The sequence below is a fragment of the Lepus europaeus genome, chromosome X (assembly GCF_033115175.1).
Source record: "Lepus europaeus isolate LE1 chromosome X, mLepTim1.pri, whole genome shotgun sequence".
NCBI classification, from domain to species: domain Eukaryota; kingdom Metazoa; phylum Chordata; class Mammalia; order Lagomorpha; family Leporidae; genus Lepus; species Lepus europaeus.
Window position 1 is genome coordinate 30,734,209 of NC_084850.1, and position 16,105 is coordinate 30,750,313.

General features: G+C 35.8%; 1 pseudogene; it reads left to right on the forward strand.

Annotated features, from left to right (window-relative positions):
* The first annotated feature begins 9,188 nt into the window (after positions 1–9,188).
* On the forward strand, positions 9,189–13,409 carry LOC133752536 (large ribosomal subunit protein uL1-like; annotated as a pseudogene).
* Positions 13,410–16,105: the final 2,696 nt, after the last annotated feature.

The window sequence follows — 16,105 nt, forward strand, 5'->3', positions numbered from 1 at the left end:
AATGATCTTGAGATATAGTAGAGTCTTTCTTCAACACTTTAAATATAACAAACTTTTGCTTTGTGGATCCCATTATTTCTAATGAGAAGTCTGCTGTGAATAGTATTTGAGTTACCTGGTACGTGATGAATAACTTTTTCTTCATTTTGTCAAAACTTTCCATTTTTTTCAACATTTTTATTTTTATGTGAAGTGTATGTCTCTTTGTGTTTATTCGACTTGGAGTTTTGCACTGCTTGGATAGATAGATAAATATTTTCAATCAAATTTGGCAAGCTTGCAGCCATTATTTCTTCAAATATCTTCTCCATTTTTTGTCATTGTTAACTTCTCCTTTTATTATTCCTATTAAGCATATGTGTTCCAAATTTCTGAGACCACCTTTGTTCTTTCTTTATCTCTAATCTTTTGATTATATAATCCTTTTCAAACTACCTTCAAGTTCCTTGATTATTTATTCTTCTAGCTAAATGTCACACACTCTAAGTTTTCTTACCAAGATTTAGTGATTTTCCTTGACTAAATATTTATGAACTTACAGTATAGATACACTCGGGACAAAAATGGTCACCACAGATATAAATATGTATAAAATTTTATTCATATATGTTAAATAAAAGTAAACACTTATTTAGGTCAAGTACGTTTCAGAATGGGTCACCCATCAAACTCAGCTGAATGCTGCATGTGAGAGATGTACCCAAACCAAAAAATCTAGAAGGTTTGAAAATTAAATATATACCAGGAAAAAAAAAACACAAAGAAAACAGGAGTGGACATTTTAATACCATAAAAAGAGGAAAGAAGGGTATATTATTATCTAAGGTGTATAAGTTAGCAAAGACAACAACTATAAATAGCTATATACCAAACAATATGAAATCCACAAATCAACACACAAATCAGTAGAATTTTTATTCACTAACAGTGATCTTATGGAAATTTAAGGAGCAATCCCATTCACAATAGCTACAAAAATTAAATAGTTGAGATTCTACTTAACCAAGCATGTGAAAGACATCTATAATTTTCTTCATTTAAATGCTTCTTTTGGGGGAGGGGTATATATTACGCTCCTGCATATGTCATCCCTACCTCGATTTTCTAATATCTCTTTTATTTAGGCTTTAAATTCACTGTAGTAGCCAGAAACATGGTCTCCCTAAAACTCCAGATAGCTAATATCTCCCTTAATACGTTAATTTACAAGAGCAAAGGGGGTTTAGATTATAGATAGAAATAAGGTTACTAATCTGCTGACTATGAAATTGAGAAATGGCCGGCGCCGTGGCTCACTCACCTTGCGGCGATGGCACACCGGGTTCTAGTCCCGGTCGGGGCACCGATCCTGTCCCGGTTGCCCCTCTTCCAGGCCAGCTCTCTGCTGTGGCCAGGGAGTGCAGTGGAGGATGGCCCAAGTCCTTGGGCCCTGCACCCCATGGGAGACCAGGAGAAGCACCTGGCTCCTGCCATTGGATCAGCGCGGTGTGCCAGCTGCAGCTCGCCTACCGCGGCGGCCATTGGAGGGTGAACCAATGGTAAAAAGGAAGACCTTTCTCTCTGTCTCTCTTTCACTGTCCACTCTGCCTGTCAAAAAAAAAAATTTGAGAAATTATCTTAGATTATCTGTTGGAACCCAGTATAATCAAATGATTCTTCAAAGTGGAATTGGAATGTATAGGGGAAGGGTCAATGTCAAAGTGATGCAATCAACCAATCACTGCTGGCTTTGAAGATGGAAGAATGGATTATGAGCTAGTAAATAAAAGACATTTTTTTTTCTTCTGTAGAGCTGCCAAAAAGAAGTACAGCCCAACTGACACCTTGGTTTCAGCCCAATGATACTCACATTAGAATTCTGAGTTAGAGAACTGTAAGATAGTAAATTAGTGTCACTTTAAGCTATTGGATTTGTGGCAATCTGTTAGAGCAGCAGTAGAAAGCTAATGCACTCACCAAGATACCATTCAATCTGTAAAACTTCCTATCCCCTTTTGCATTTCAGAGCTGTCTGTCTAATAGTTGTCAGCTTTACTTGATGTACCTTTTTTCTGCTACAAATTTACCCAGTTAACACCAGAAGAGAAGAAGTAGGATTAGAATAATTTTTGATACCTCATGTTCCATTAATTATACATAAATCAGTTTGAATTTTCAATTACAGAACTATCTCACAGACTTCACACTGTTCACACTTACAAAATGGTTTCATAGAAGGCAAAGAACATGGTACAGCATCATCATCAGAAGGATATGCATTGAACATGTCCAGAAATCTCAAATGCAGGCTTCTTTTCATCTGCTGCTATTTCATGCAAAGATGGACATTGTCTCCATATCTCGAAGCATTACCAGTGTGCATGGTTAAGAGCACCATATATCTTTAACTAATACATGCCCTAACATGGCCAAGAAGCAACAATTTATGATAAAAGAAAAATCAGTTTAGATTAGATGAAATTAATTCATGCTATGCACATTTTTCTCATCTTGTTTCATTGCACTCCAGTCAAGAATCATCCTAAGAAAGAGGAAGTTATCTCTTGTGTTCTTATATATATCAATGTTTTTATATGCCCTACATTTCATTTAATAGTTTGTCTTGGTGTAGATTTAGAGACTCAAAACTAGTTTATATCAGAAGATGAAAGGCATTTTTATCCAGTATTGTTTATGAAGACTCTGATGCCAATCTGAGTAGTGCTTCTTTGTAGTTGACCTCTTTGTTTTTTCTATCTTGTGTACTATAACTTAGGAGATTCTTTTTATCATTGGTGTTCCAAACATTCAGAAGGCGGCATTTAGGTTTAGTTGCTTTTGTTTGTTTCTGTTTTATAATAATGTATTCCTCTTATTTGTTGTGCTGGGTACATAATCAGGTCTTTGATATACCATAGTTTTCATATTTATTTGAGAGGAAAAAAAAGGAAGGAAAAGAAGGATGGAGGGGAAAAAAGAAAAGGAGGGAGGGAGGGGAGCAAGGTGGGGGGAGAGAGCGAGGGAGGGAGAGAGGGAGAGAGAGAAAATATCTTCTCTGCTGGTTCACTTGCCAAATGTCTACAATAGCCAAGATTAGGACTAGGCCAGGAATGCAATCTAGGTCTCCTGTGCAAGTGGTAGGAATCCAATTACTTGAGCCATCACTGCTACTTCCCTCCCAAGGTGCACATAAGCAAAAAGCTGCAGTTGAAACTGGAGCTGGCTCTCAAACTCTAACACTCCAGCATTGGATAAGGGCAAGTGAACCACTGGGCTAAATACCAGCTCCATGAAGTCCCTTGTTCTTTAAGCTTGAAAAAATTGTGTTATTACTCTCATACTTTCCTTCACTAGGTTGGTAAATTGAAATTGGGCTATTTGGATTGATTGATCTTTTTAAGGTTTACTGTCCATTTAATCTGGTTGAATTTATTTGCATACAATTTTATCCTGTCCCCTTATGATAGTTTTTATTTCCATAAAGTCAGTATTCCACTGTAGTTGGAAAAGTACTTTATATAATATAAATCATTTCAAATTTGTTTTTCTTGTTTTTTTGGTCTAAGTTATCATCTATCCTGTAGAACTTTTTGTCTAAATGAAGTAATGTTTGTTGTAGAGGCAGAACAATAGATTTTGCTGTTACTGGATGGCATGTGGAGTATACAGATACCTGTTAGGTCTACTGATTTATAGTTAACTCTCTAATTTCCTTTTTTCTAGCTATTCTATCCATTTTTCAAATATAGAGATCTATGTGCCCTACTATTATAATTTAATTGTCTATTTGTCCCTTAAATTCTTTCAATATCAGCTACTTATTGGTGGGGGGGTTCTGTTGTCAGGTATATTTATAATTGTTCTGTGTTCTAGAGTAATTACACTTCTTATCATTAAAAAGATTCCCTTGAAGAGTGTAACAGATGATGGAATCTCCCTCTCCCTCTCCCTCTCCCTCTCCCTCTCCCTCTCCCTCTCCCTCTCCCTCTCCCTCTCTCCCTTTCTCCTTCTCTCCCTCTTTCCCTCTCTCCCTCTCCCTACCCCATCTCTGGCACTCTGCCTTTACAATACAAAATATAAAACTTTTTAAAATCTAAACAATATTTTTTTTTTTAAAATCCTTTCTTGTTTGGGGTCAGTACTGTGGTTCAACGTGTTAAGCCACCACTTGCAACATCAGCATCCCACATGGGAGGACTGAATCAAGTCCTGGTAGCTCCACTTCTGATTCAGCTAAGGAAGATGGCCCAAGTGCTTGGACCCCTGCCACCCACATGTGGGTAACCCAAATGGAGCTTTGTGCCCCTGGCTTCGTCCTTGACCAAACCTAGCCTTTGTGGCCATTTGGAGAGTGAGCCAGTAGATCTATGATTTCTCTCTCTGTGTGTCTCTCCTTCTCTATGTGTCACTCTGCCTTTCAAATGAATAAAATAAATCCTTAAAAATAATTAATTTTAATACTGCTTTGTTTGTTTTCAGGGAAAGTTTCACCTTCAATTCTTTTTTATCTGTTGTATATGCCCTCCAGCTCTCTTTTAGAAACCGCTTGAGTGACGGTATATCTTTCTATCTTTTCACAATAAACAAATTCATGTCTTTGACTTTAAAGTATATACATAAGGGGCCGGCGCTGTGGCTTAGTGGGTTAAAGCCCTGGCCTGCAGTGCTGGCATCCCATATAGGCGCCAGTTCTAGTCACAGCTGCTCCTCTTCCAATCCAGCTCTCTGCTATGGCCTTGGATAGCAGTGGAAGATGTCCCAAGTCCTTTGGCCTCTGCACTGGCATGGGAGACCGGTAAGAAGCTCCTGGCTTCTGGCTTCGGATTGGTGCAGCTCCAGCTGTTGTGGCCATCTGGGGAGTGAACCAGTGGATGGAAGATCTTTCTCTCTGTCTCTACATTTCTCTGTAACTCTGTCTTTCAATAAATAAAATAAATCTTTAAAATATATATATATTTCTGCGTGGGTACAAACTGATGAGATCTTTACTAATTATATACTGAATCGATCTTCTGTATATAAAGATAATTGGAAATGAAAAAAGGAAAAACCTGGTGTTAAATTGGAAATGGCATAGAAAATTAATTAATTTTTTTTAAAAAAATATATTATGTAAGATCTCTGTCTTTAATGTACTGTACACTCTTATTTAATGCTATAACTAGTACTCCAACAGTATTTTTTTTTCACTTTGTGTTACTATATGGGGCAAACTGTTGAAATCGTTACCTAATATATACTAAACTGATCTTCTGTATATAAAGAGAATTGAAAATGAATCATGATGTGATTGGAAGGGGAGAGGGAGCGGGAGAAGGGAGGGTTGTGGGTGGGAGGGAAATTTTGGGAGGGGGAAGCCATTGTAACCCATAAGCTGTACTTTGGAAATTTATATTCATTAAATAAAAAATATATAAAAAATTAAAAAAATAAAATATATATATTTATATAAATATATATATACACAATTGGGGCCAGCATTGTGACACAATAGGTTAATCCTCCACCTGTGGTGCTGGCATCCCATATGTGTGCTGTTTCTAATCCCGGCTGCTTCTTTTCTGATCCAGCTCTCTGCTATGGCCTGAGAAAGCAGTGGAAAATGGCTTGGGCCCTGCACCTGTGTGGGAGACCTGGAAGAAGCTCCTGACTCCTGGCTTCAGATCGGCACAGCTCTGGCCATTGTAGTCATTTGGGGAATGAAACAGTGGATGGAAGACCTCTCTGTCTCTCCCTCTCACTGTAAATCTCTCTCTCAAATAAATAAATAAAATCTTTAAAAAGGAATAAAATATATCTACAATATAAAGCACATATTTACATCATTTTTCTTATCCATTCTACCATAATTTTGATTTTGACTCAACTGTTGAATCCATCCACATCCAATATAATTAATAATGTACTTATCATTTTGTTATTTTTTTCTGTATGTAGTTTCAGTTTTGTCCCTCTCTTCACCTACTGTTATTTTTTCTTTTAAGATTTATTTATTTATTTATTTGAAATGCAGAGTTAGAAAAAGGCAGAGGCAGAGAGAGAGAGAGGGAGATGGCAGGATCAGAAGTGGAGCATCTGGGCCTTGAACCGGTGCTGCTATGGGATGCTGGCACTGCAGGAGGTGACTTTACCTGCTACTCCACAGTGCCAGCGACCTGGTGTTGTTTTCTTTTGAGTTATAAAAATATTTTCCAGTAAATCACTTTAAATGTGTGTGTGTTTTTCTGTAATATGAAGCAAATTCAAAACACTCATGTACATTTCCATGAATTTTTTGAAGTCCACTCATGCATGTGTGTGTGTGTGTGTGTATTCATTCTTTAGTGGTTATCCTGGATATTGCAATTAATAATTTGTCAGAAGTTCAGATCACTACAAACTGAATTTTAATAGTGTAATAAAAAGTGCTCATATGTAATTTCAATCTATTTCATTTAATTTTAAATATTATAATCCCCCAAATCTATTTTATACTTATTTATTCATACAATTATCTTTTAAATGAAATAGCAAAAGATCAGATACACATAAATATGGATTTAAACTATCTTTTGTACTTATCTATGTAGGAATTTTTTTCAGGTGTCCTTTATAGATTCATGTGGAGTCAGGTTATTGTTTATAGTCCCTTTCTTTCAGCAAAGGACTCTCCTTAGTGTTTTTTGCGTGACAGGTCTCTTAGTCTGTACTGTTATAACAAAATACCTTAAACTAGTAATTTATTAACAAGAGAAATATATTTCACACAGTTTTGGATACTGAGAACTGCAGGATTTAGGAGCTGACAACTTTGATGCTTGGGCTGCTCTTCACTTTCAGGATGATACCTTCTTGTGTTTTCACATGGTGTATATACAAACCCATACACATAGATACACAGACACACATACTCATAATTAGATTTACAGTAGATATAATTACCATGATGTTACAAACCAAACATGCTTAAATATGATTTATACATGCAAATCTACTCTAACTATGAATTAAGTCTAGCAACTTTAAAGGCAGAGTGATGCATTTACAAGGATTGTCAAGACAAATTACAACTAAGTGGCTTATGCAAGAAAGAAATTTATTTTCTCCCAGTTCTGGTTGCCAGAAATCCATGATTGAGTTGTTAGCCAGCTTGCATTTTTTCTGAGGCCTCACTCCCTGGCTTGTAAATGATCATCTTCTCCCTATGTCTTCTCGTGACCTTCCCTCTGTGTGTGTATGTACTTTTTCTTCTTTTTATAAGGACACTTGTTATCTTTGATTAGAGCCCACACAAACAACTTCATTTTAACTTTGTATCCTCTTTAAAGATCCTAAAACCAAATATGTTCACATTCTAAGATGAAGGGGTTAGGAATGCAGTATATGACTTTGGGGGGATAAAATTCAGCCTAAGAACTTGTGCTTATTTCCGCATATGTCAGCAGTTTGAGGAAAGTTAAATTCTGAATTCTTCCTGCTAGGCTGCTATCCAACATTGGGTTATCATTGACACTTTGTGCTTTTCCTTGAGATTTGTATAATTGACTCATGAATAAATTATTTTTCCATTGAAATATCCTGTTTAACTCAAACTCATGACATTGTAAAGACTCCAATATTAGAACCATTTTGTAAATTACATTATTTCTAATAATACAATAATGCTAAGAATTTTACTACTTTAAATAACCTCTCTCCAGCTGAATTTCTCTCCAGCTTCCACACTATTCTGCTTCCTTTTCGAATTGTCTTCCCGGTAAGATGTTTTGTGTTGGATATCTCAAAAGTTTCTTCTCTGCTCCTTTTTCAAGCAATTCCAATAAAGCCTTTTCCTCTATGTATTTGCCAAAAATATTCTTGACAGAGTCAACAAAGACATTTGTGTTGTTGAATATATTGATGCATTTTCATAACTTATTTCATTTGACCTAATAGCACTGCTTAATCAATACAATGATTTATTCTTTCTCAAAAACCTTACTTGATTTTCATAACACTGTATGCTACATTTTCCTTTCTAATTTACTGTCCTAGCCTGCTTTAGTGAAGGAACATGACAAAGTCCCCTGCTATGTTACTAATATTCTGTCTTTGTCCACTCAAGTTACTGTAAAAAACAATAGACTGAATAAGATATAAACAGCAGAAATTTATTTCTCACAGTTCTGGAGCCAGGGAAATTAAAAATTAAGGTGAAAATATATTCAGTGTCTTGTGAGGGGTGGATCACAGATGGCACTTTCTCAGTTTCCTCACCTGGAGAAAGAAAGAAGCCAGCTCAGTGGGAGTTCTTTTATAATGGCATTAATCCCATTCATGAGGGTGCTGGCCTCATGATTTTATCATCTCTCAAGGACCCAGCTTTCGATACCACAACATTTGTGATTAGATTTTCAACATGCAAAGTTTGAGGGGACACAGACTTTCAGACTATAGTTATCCAGGTAATAGTTACATGGATGTGTTCACTTGAAAACTTAATAAACACATACTCACTAATATGTTAGATTTTCTATAAGTTAGTTTTTAAATAAATCCACAAAGAACAAAGCTTAGGGAAAAGCTTCAACATTTGGAGCCATCTGTATAATCCATATTTAAAATGTTGAACTTTGTGTTCTAGAAAATGTGGTATATGTAAACAATGGAATTCAGCCTTCAGAGGAAGAGGCAGTTCCATTATTTGTTGAACCTGGAGGATATTAAGCTGTGTAAAATAGGTCAGGCACAGAGAGACAAATATCATATCATTTCACTAATATATAGAATGTACAAGACTTGAATTCATAAAATATAGAGTAGAACTATGGTTACCAGAAGATGGGAAGAGTAGAGTAGATATGGAAAGGGGAGATATTGATCAAACTGTACAAAATTTCTGTTGTATATGTGTAATAAATTTAATGATATATTATCCAGAATGACTACTATAATAAATAACACATTCTATATTTAAAAGTTGCTAAAAGAAAAGATTTAAATGGTGTTACCACAAAGAAATGCTAAGTATGTGAGGTGATATGTTTGTTAAACAGCCTTACTTAATTCACATTGTGAAGGTATACCACAAATTCCAAATCTTTAGCAAAATTGTAGACATGATGGGCATATGAGAACATTCTGCTCAAAATTAGCAGAATATACATTTTTCTCAAGTGCATATGTAACAATCTCCAGGATAGTATAGATTAGGTCCAAAAGAAATTCTTAACAAGTAGAAGACTAACATCATGCCAGGTATGAAAAAATAAATCCATACTAGAAGAAAGACTGCAAAAATTAGCAAATATTCAGAAATTACACAACACCCTGTTGAATAACCAGTTGGTCAAAGAAGAGATAAAAAGAGAAATTAGAAAATATGTTGGGACAAATGAAAATGAAAACACCATGTACCAAAAATACACAGCAAAAGTAGTAATAAGTGGGAGTTTTACTGCAATAAAATATATTAGGAAAGCAGAAGCCTTCCAAATAAACAACCTACATTTATACTTCAAAGAATCAGAAAAACAGTACAAATTAAGCCTAGTATTAGCAGAGGGAAGACAATAAAAGTATGTAACTGAAATAAATGAAATATAAAAAATGAGACAAAATCAACAAAATTAAGACAATATGGAGATTCTTCTGAGATCTGAAATTAGATCTACTGTATGACCCAGCCATCCCATTCCTGGGAATTTACCTAAATGAAATGAAATCAACATATGAAAGAGTTCTCTATACCCCCATGTTTATTACAGCTCAATTCACAATAGCTAAGATATGGAATCAACCCAGATGTCCAACAACTGATGACTGGATAAAAAAATGTGATACATATACACTATGGAATATTACTCAGCCATAAAAACAATGAAGTCATGTCTTTTGCAACAAAATGCATGCAACTGGAAATTATCATATTTAGTGAAATAAGTCAGTCTCAAGAAGACAAATATCATATGTTTTTTCTGATGTACAAGTTAATATAGATTATAAAAAATAGAAATGAAATAGACATTTTGTCATTTTTAGTCCTTGTTTATACTCCTGTAGAACTGTGGTCTAGCTAGTTTTTACTTGTTGACTATTATGATCAATGAAGAATTAAGCCTATGAATATAGAGTGGATTAAAACTATGTCTGCAAAAACTGCTGAAGAGAGGGGAGGGAGGGATGGGGATAAGGGGTGGGAGCAGGGGAGTTAGGGAACTGCGGTTGTCTTCTTGGAACTGTACCTATGGAATGCATGAAATCTGTTCTCTTCATGTTAACAAATTCTTAAAGTGACTTTTTAAGATAAACAGAGGATTCAAATAAACAATATGATAAAGGAAGCTTTAGAACTGATTCCACAGATAAAAACAAATCACACATAGCAGATTATGAATAATTACACACCAAATATTGGTTAATCTATTAAAGTGGATAAATTGTTAGAAACACGCAACCAACCAGTGCTAAATAATGATAAAGTAGAAATTTTGAACATACTTTATAACTAATATAGAGATTTAATCAGTAATAAAAAACCCTGGTGCAAAAATGTCCAGTACAACATGGTTTCAATATGCACTATTCCAAAATTTACAGGAGGGTGAACACCAATCTTTCTCAAACTGTTCCAAGAAATTGAAAAGGAGGGAAAACTTTCAAACTCAAACTCATTTTATGAGATCAGAATTTCCCTGACACTAAAGTCAGAGAGGTACATTACAAGTACACAAAATTAGGGGCCAGTGTTGTAGCACGGCATGCTATATCAGAGTGCTAGCTTGAATCCTGGTTACTCTGCTTTCAATCTAGCTCCCTGCAGATGCAACTGGAAGTGGCAGATTATGGTTCAAGTGTTGAGTTCCTGCCACCCAGGTAGGAGAACTGCATGGATTTCCTGGCTCCTGGTTTCAACCTGGCCCAGCCATGAATGTTGTCTGTCTGTCTGTCTCTCTCTCCCTCTCTATCATTTTCAAATTAATGAATAAATAAATTTTTAAAAAAGGAAAAGAGAAAGAAAATCATAAACCATTATCCCTTATGAACGTAAATGCAATGTCCCCAGCAAAATACAAGCAAGTCAAATCCAACGACACATTGAAATGATCATTCAGAATGACCAAATGGGATTATCCCTGGAATGATTCAGCATTTAAAATCAGTGTAATTCACCATACTAAAAGAATGAAGGACAAAAAATCACATGCTGGAAAAGTTTTAGCAACATTTTAATGCCCATTCCTAATAAAAAGCTCTCAACTAGCTAGGTATAGAGTGAATTTACATCAACATAATAAAAGCTGTGTGTGACAAGCCCACAGCTAACATCATACTCAATAACTAAAAGTTCAAAATGTTTCCTGTAATTTCAGGAATAAGACAAATATGAGAACTCTCACTACTTTTATCCAACATAGTACGGGATGCCTGTCATAGCAATTAGGAAAAAAAAAGAAATAAAAAGCATCCAAATCAAAAAGAAAATTGTAGTGTTTACAAATGTCATGATCTCATATGTAGAAAACATTTAAGACAAAAAACTTGGTAGTATTAACAAACAAATTTAGTTAATTTGCAGCTTACAAAATCAAAATGTAAAAATCTGTTTTGTATCTTCATAACTATGAATTATAAATAATTAAGAAAATAATTCCATTTACACTAGCATCGAAAGATGTAAAGCTAATAAAACAGGTGAAAGACTCATACACTTGGCCGGCGGCGCAGCTTACCAGGCTAATCCTCTGCCTGCGGCGCTGGCACCCTGGGTTCTAGTCCCGGTTGGGGCGCCGGATTCTGTCCTGCTTGCTCTTCTTCCAGTCCAGCTCTCTGCTGTGGCCCCGGGAAGGCAGTGGAGGATGGCCCAAGTCCTTGGGCCCTGCACCCGCATGGGAGACCAGGAGGAAGCACCTGGCTCCTGGCTTTGGATCGGCGCAGCGTGCTGGCCGCAGCGGCGATTTGGGGGGTGAACCAATGGAAGGAAGATCTTTCTCTCTGTCTCTCTCTCTCTCACTAACTCTGCCTGTCAAAAAAAAAAAAGAAAAGAAAAAGAAAAAAGAAAAAGAAAAAGAAAAGAAAAGGAAAGAAAGACTCATACACTAAAAAAATGAAAAAGACTCATACATTGAAAACTACATATTACTTGCTGAAAGCATTTAAAAAAAACACAAATAAAATAAAATTTTAAAAAGACCCAATAACTAGAAAGGCATGTTCATGGACTGAAATACTTAATATTTTTAGAATGTCTATGCTATCCAAAGCCATCCACAGTTTTAGTGTATCCTCAATCAAAATATAAATGGCCTTTTTAAAATTTTTTTACAAAATAGAAAACAATCCTAAAATTCACATGGAATCTCATGAGATCACTGAATAGCCAAAGCAATGTTGAGAAAAAATAGAGGGTCTTGCACTCCCTGATTTCAAAATTTACTACAAAATAATTAGAATAGTATGGTACTGCCATTAAAACAGATTTATAGACCAATGAAACAGAATAGAAAATACAAAATAAATTACTCATTTACAGCCAAGTGATTTTCAACAAAGGTTCCAAAAATACAATGTGAAAAGCATAGTTTCTTTAACAAGTGGTTCTGAGAAAATTATATATCCATATAAAAATGCTGAAACTAGACACTTACCTTAAATAATACAGAAAAATCAACTAGGACTGTATTGAAGACTTAAACGTAAGACCTGAAACTGTAAAATCCCTTTAATGAAACAAAGAGAAAATTCTTCTTGACATTGTTATTGTTAATGACTCTTTTAATATGACATTAAAAAACAGACAACTAAAAGAGAAAGAATAGCTCTTTTCTGGTTACAGTGATGCGAGGAACCATGAGCAGACATCCTGTATGAGGCATTGCAAAAGTCCTGTACTGTAACCAGCACAGGTCCTGAAAGTTTTTGGAAACAATGGAGCTTCAGATCACCTTGAAAAGTTAGGATCCTCAAAAGGACAAATGCTTCTTGGGCATCATCAGGCAGGAGTCTACTCCCTGTCCCAAGGTCTTCGTGTTTGTCCTGGGAGACAAGTAGCACCGTGATGAGGCCAAGGCTGTGAATATACCCCACATGGACATCCAGGCTCTGAAGAAGCTCCACGACAACAAGCTGTTCAAAAAACTCACTAAGTATGATGCCTTTTTGCCCTCAAAGTCTCTGATCAAGCAGATCTCATGAATCCTGGGCCCAGGCCTAAATAAGGCTGGCAAGTTCCCTTGTTTGCTGATGCACAATGAGAATCTGGTGGCCAAACTCGATGAGATAAAGTCCACAATCAAGTTCCAGATGAAGAAGGTGCTCTGTCTGGCCATGACAGTTGGCGACATAAGGATAGCAGATGAGCTAGTGTACAACATCTACCTGGCTGTCAACTGCCTGGTGTCATTGCTCAAGAAGAATTGGCAGAACGTCCAGGCCTTAAGAGCACCCTGGGCAAGCTGCAGTGCCTGTATTAAAGTACATCCTAATAAACTATGGTGTCACCAAAAAAAAAAGAAGAAGAAAGATGATAAAAAACAGAAAAATATCATTAAGCATCATTATAGCATTATTATGAATCACTATGTAACAACAGATATGATAATCAAGAAGAAATGGCCTAACTCCTAGACACATACACAATGCCAGACTGAATCTTAAAGAACACAAAAGCTGTGGGATAGCAGTGGAGGATGGCCCAGGTCCTTGGGCCCCTGCACCCATGTGGGGGACCTGGAGGAAGCTCCTGGCTCCTGGCTTCGGATCGGCTCGGCTCCGGTCATTGCGGCATTCTTGGGAGTGAGTCAGCGGATGGAGGACCTCTCTCTCTGTCTCTGCCTCTCTCTGTAACTCTGTCTTTCAAATAAATAAAATAAATCTTTAAAAATAATAGAAAGGCTGAACATATTATTAATGAGTAAAAAAAAAATCAAATCTGTAAGAATCAGTAATAAGTCTTCCACTGGTGGCAGGCATTTGACACAGAATTTAGGCAGTCACTTGGGATGTGTGTAGTGTAACCCATATCAGAGTACCTTGGGGTCAACTCTAACCACTGCTCTCAATTCCAGCTTCCTGATAATGTGCACCCTGGGAGGATGTATGCAGTGCTACAAATAGTTGGGTCCCTGCTACCTGGCATTTATTTATTTATTTATTTGAAAGGTAGAGTTACAGAGAGGCAGAGAGAGAGAGAGAGAGAGAGAGAGAGAGAGAAAGAAAGAGAGGTCTTCCATCCGCTGATTCATTTCTCAAATGGCTGCAATGGCTGGAGCTGCACCGATCGAAAGCCAGGAGCCAGGAGCTTCTTCCAGGTCTGCCATGTGGGTACAGGGCCCAAGGACTTGGGCCATCTTCTACTGCTTTCCTAGGCCATAGAAGGACTTGAACAGGTGCCCACATGGGATGCCAGCACTGCAGGCCACAGCTTTACCTGCTACCCCACAGTGCTGGCCCCCAGATTATATCTTGAAGCAAGCCATTTAGGCTTCCACTCCTGTGTTTATGTATTTCCATATTGTCTCTAATACGTTTTTTTTCAAAGACATTACAAGCATTGCTCAAAAGAACACTCTATCTTCTTTAGTCAGTAGACTCATGGTATTTGCATAAATAAATACACAAAGACCAAGTTGGTGAAGTTTAACTCTACCATTTTTAAATTCTATAAATCTAGGTTAATGAATCCTATTGTGATATAATCCTTACAAAGAATCACTTAAAATTTAAGTTCCTATGTGACAAAACACCAAAATAAAGACTGCTATTTTAAAAACAAATTATGAGAGACTTCATTTGGAAGCAGATGGGGAGAAATTTTGTGTGGTGCTGAAGCAATTCTATTTATTATATGTGTAAATATATCACACAAAGAAAATGCTCAACTGCAGATATGTGTATCTCACTCATATACCCACATGCCCAGTAAATATGTGTATGTGTGCATGTATTTACTGTCCATAATTTATAGTAAATGTGTTCCCTAGTTATTTGTGTGTTTTAATTGGAAACACATTTTTCTTTAGATTTGGGGATTTGAAAGTGTCTTCAAATATTTTCTCTCTTACCTTCTTTGCTTATTGAACTTATTTTTAAAAATCCCCCATTATAATCTCATATAAAATAGGTTCACTTTCATGATGTCTAACATTTTTGAGCATGTGAAATACAATTAAAGTGCTTATATTTCTGTCAAATAATGACTTTTGAAATAACATTAATATTTAATTATAGTGTTTATTTTCTTTTTGCTAAATAGTAAATGTTGTAATTGCAATAACAGAATAAATCAGTTAAAATGCTTCAAATTCCCCATGCTACTTTTAAAATGTTCCCTTGAAGTGGCATTGTCCACCTTTATGCATGGTTTTTATTACGTCTTACGGACTTTTTATATAAAAATATGTCATATTTTGATAAGGATGTTGGTTTGGAATTAGTTTAAAGTATAGGGAATTTCTGTATATTTCAGTTGAAAAAATATCTTTTCCACAGTGAGGCAAACTATGTCGTCACTCTTTATTTAAAAGCACCAATTTTCTTCAAGTTGTTGATACGCACTATAACAATGATGATAATCAAGAAGAGTAAGGCCTGAGCAGTAAGGTCGAATAAATATGTAATATGCCAAACGGAAGTTAATCAAACTATACTCTTGAGAGAGTCAGCTATAGATGATTATAGAGAGCATACTAAAATTACCCAGGTACCCTGATATATTCTGAAGGATTACAACACCACTAGACAAAAAATCAAATATTTTTGAGTAAAGATCAATAAACATGTCGGTTCAATTCATAATCATATAACTTGGAATAATTATGGTGCTACACTGAATTAAGATACAAATTATAACCCAAGATATTATACAATGCCATTTTGTAAGCTATTGTTATATCTTCCGTCTGAATGTTGAACTTCTTTTTAAATATATATATATATGTACATATATATATATATATATACTGTGCAATTCCTTAAACAGCTGTTACCTATATCACTAGCCTATCTTATTTGTTTTTAAGCCATGAATTTTGTTGATAGTGCATCAAAAGTAATTTGCACTAATCTAAATGATTTCCAGTGTGTATTGAAATAAATTGTGCTAGTATCTACATATAGCCACTCTCGTATGCTTTCGATAGAAAGTAATCATGTCTGCTGAATAGCATAG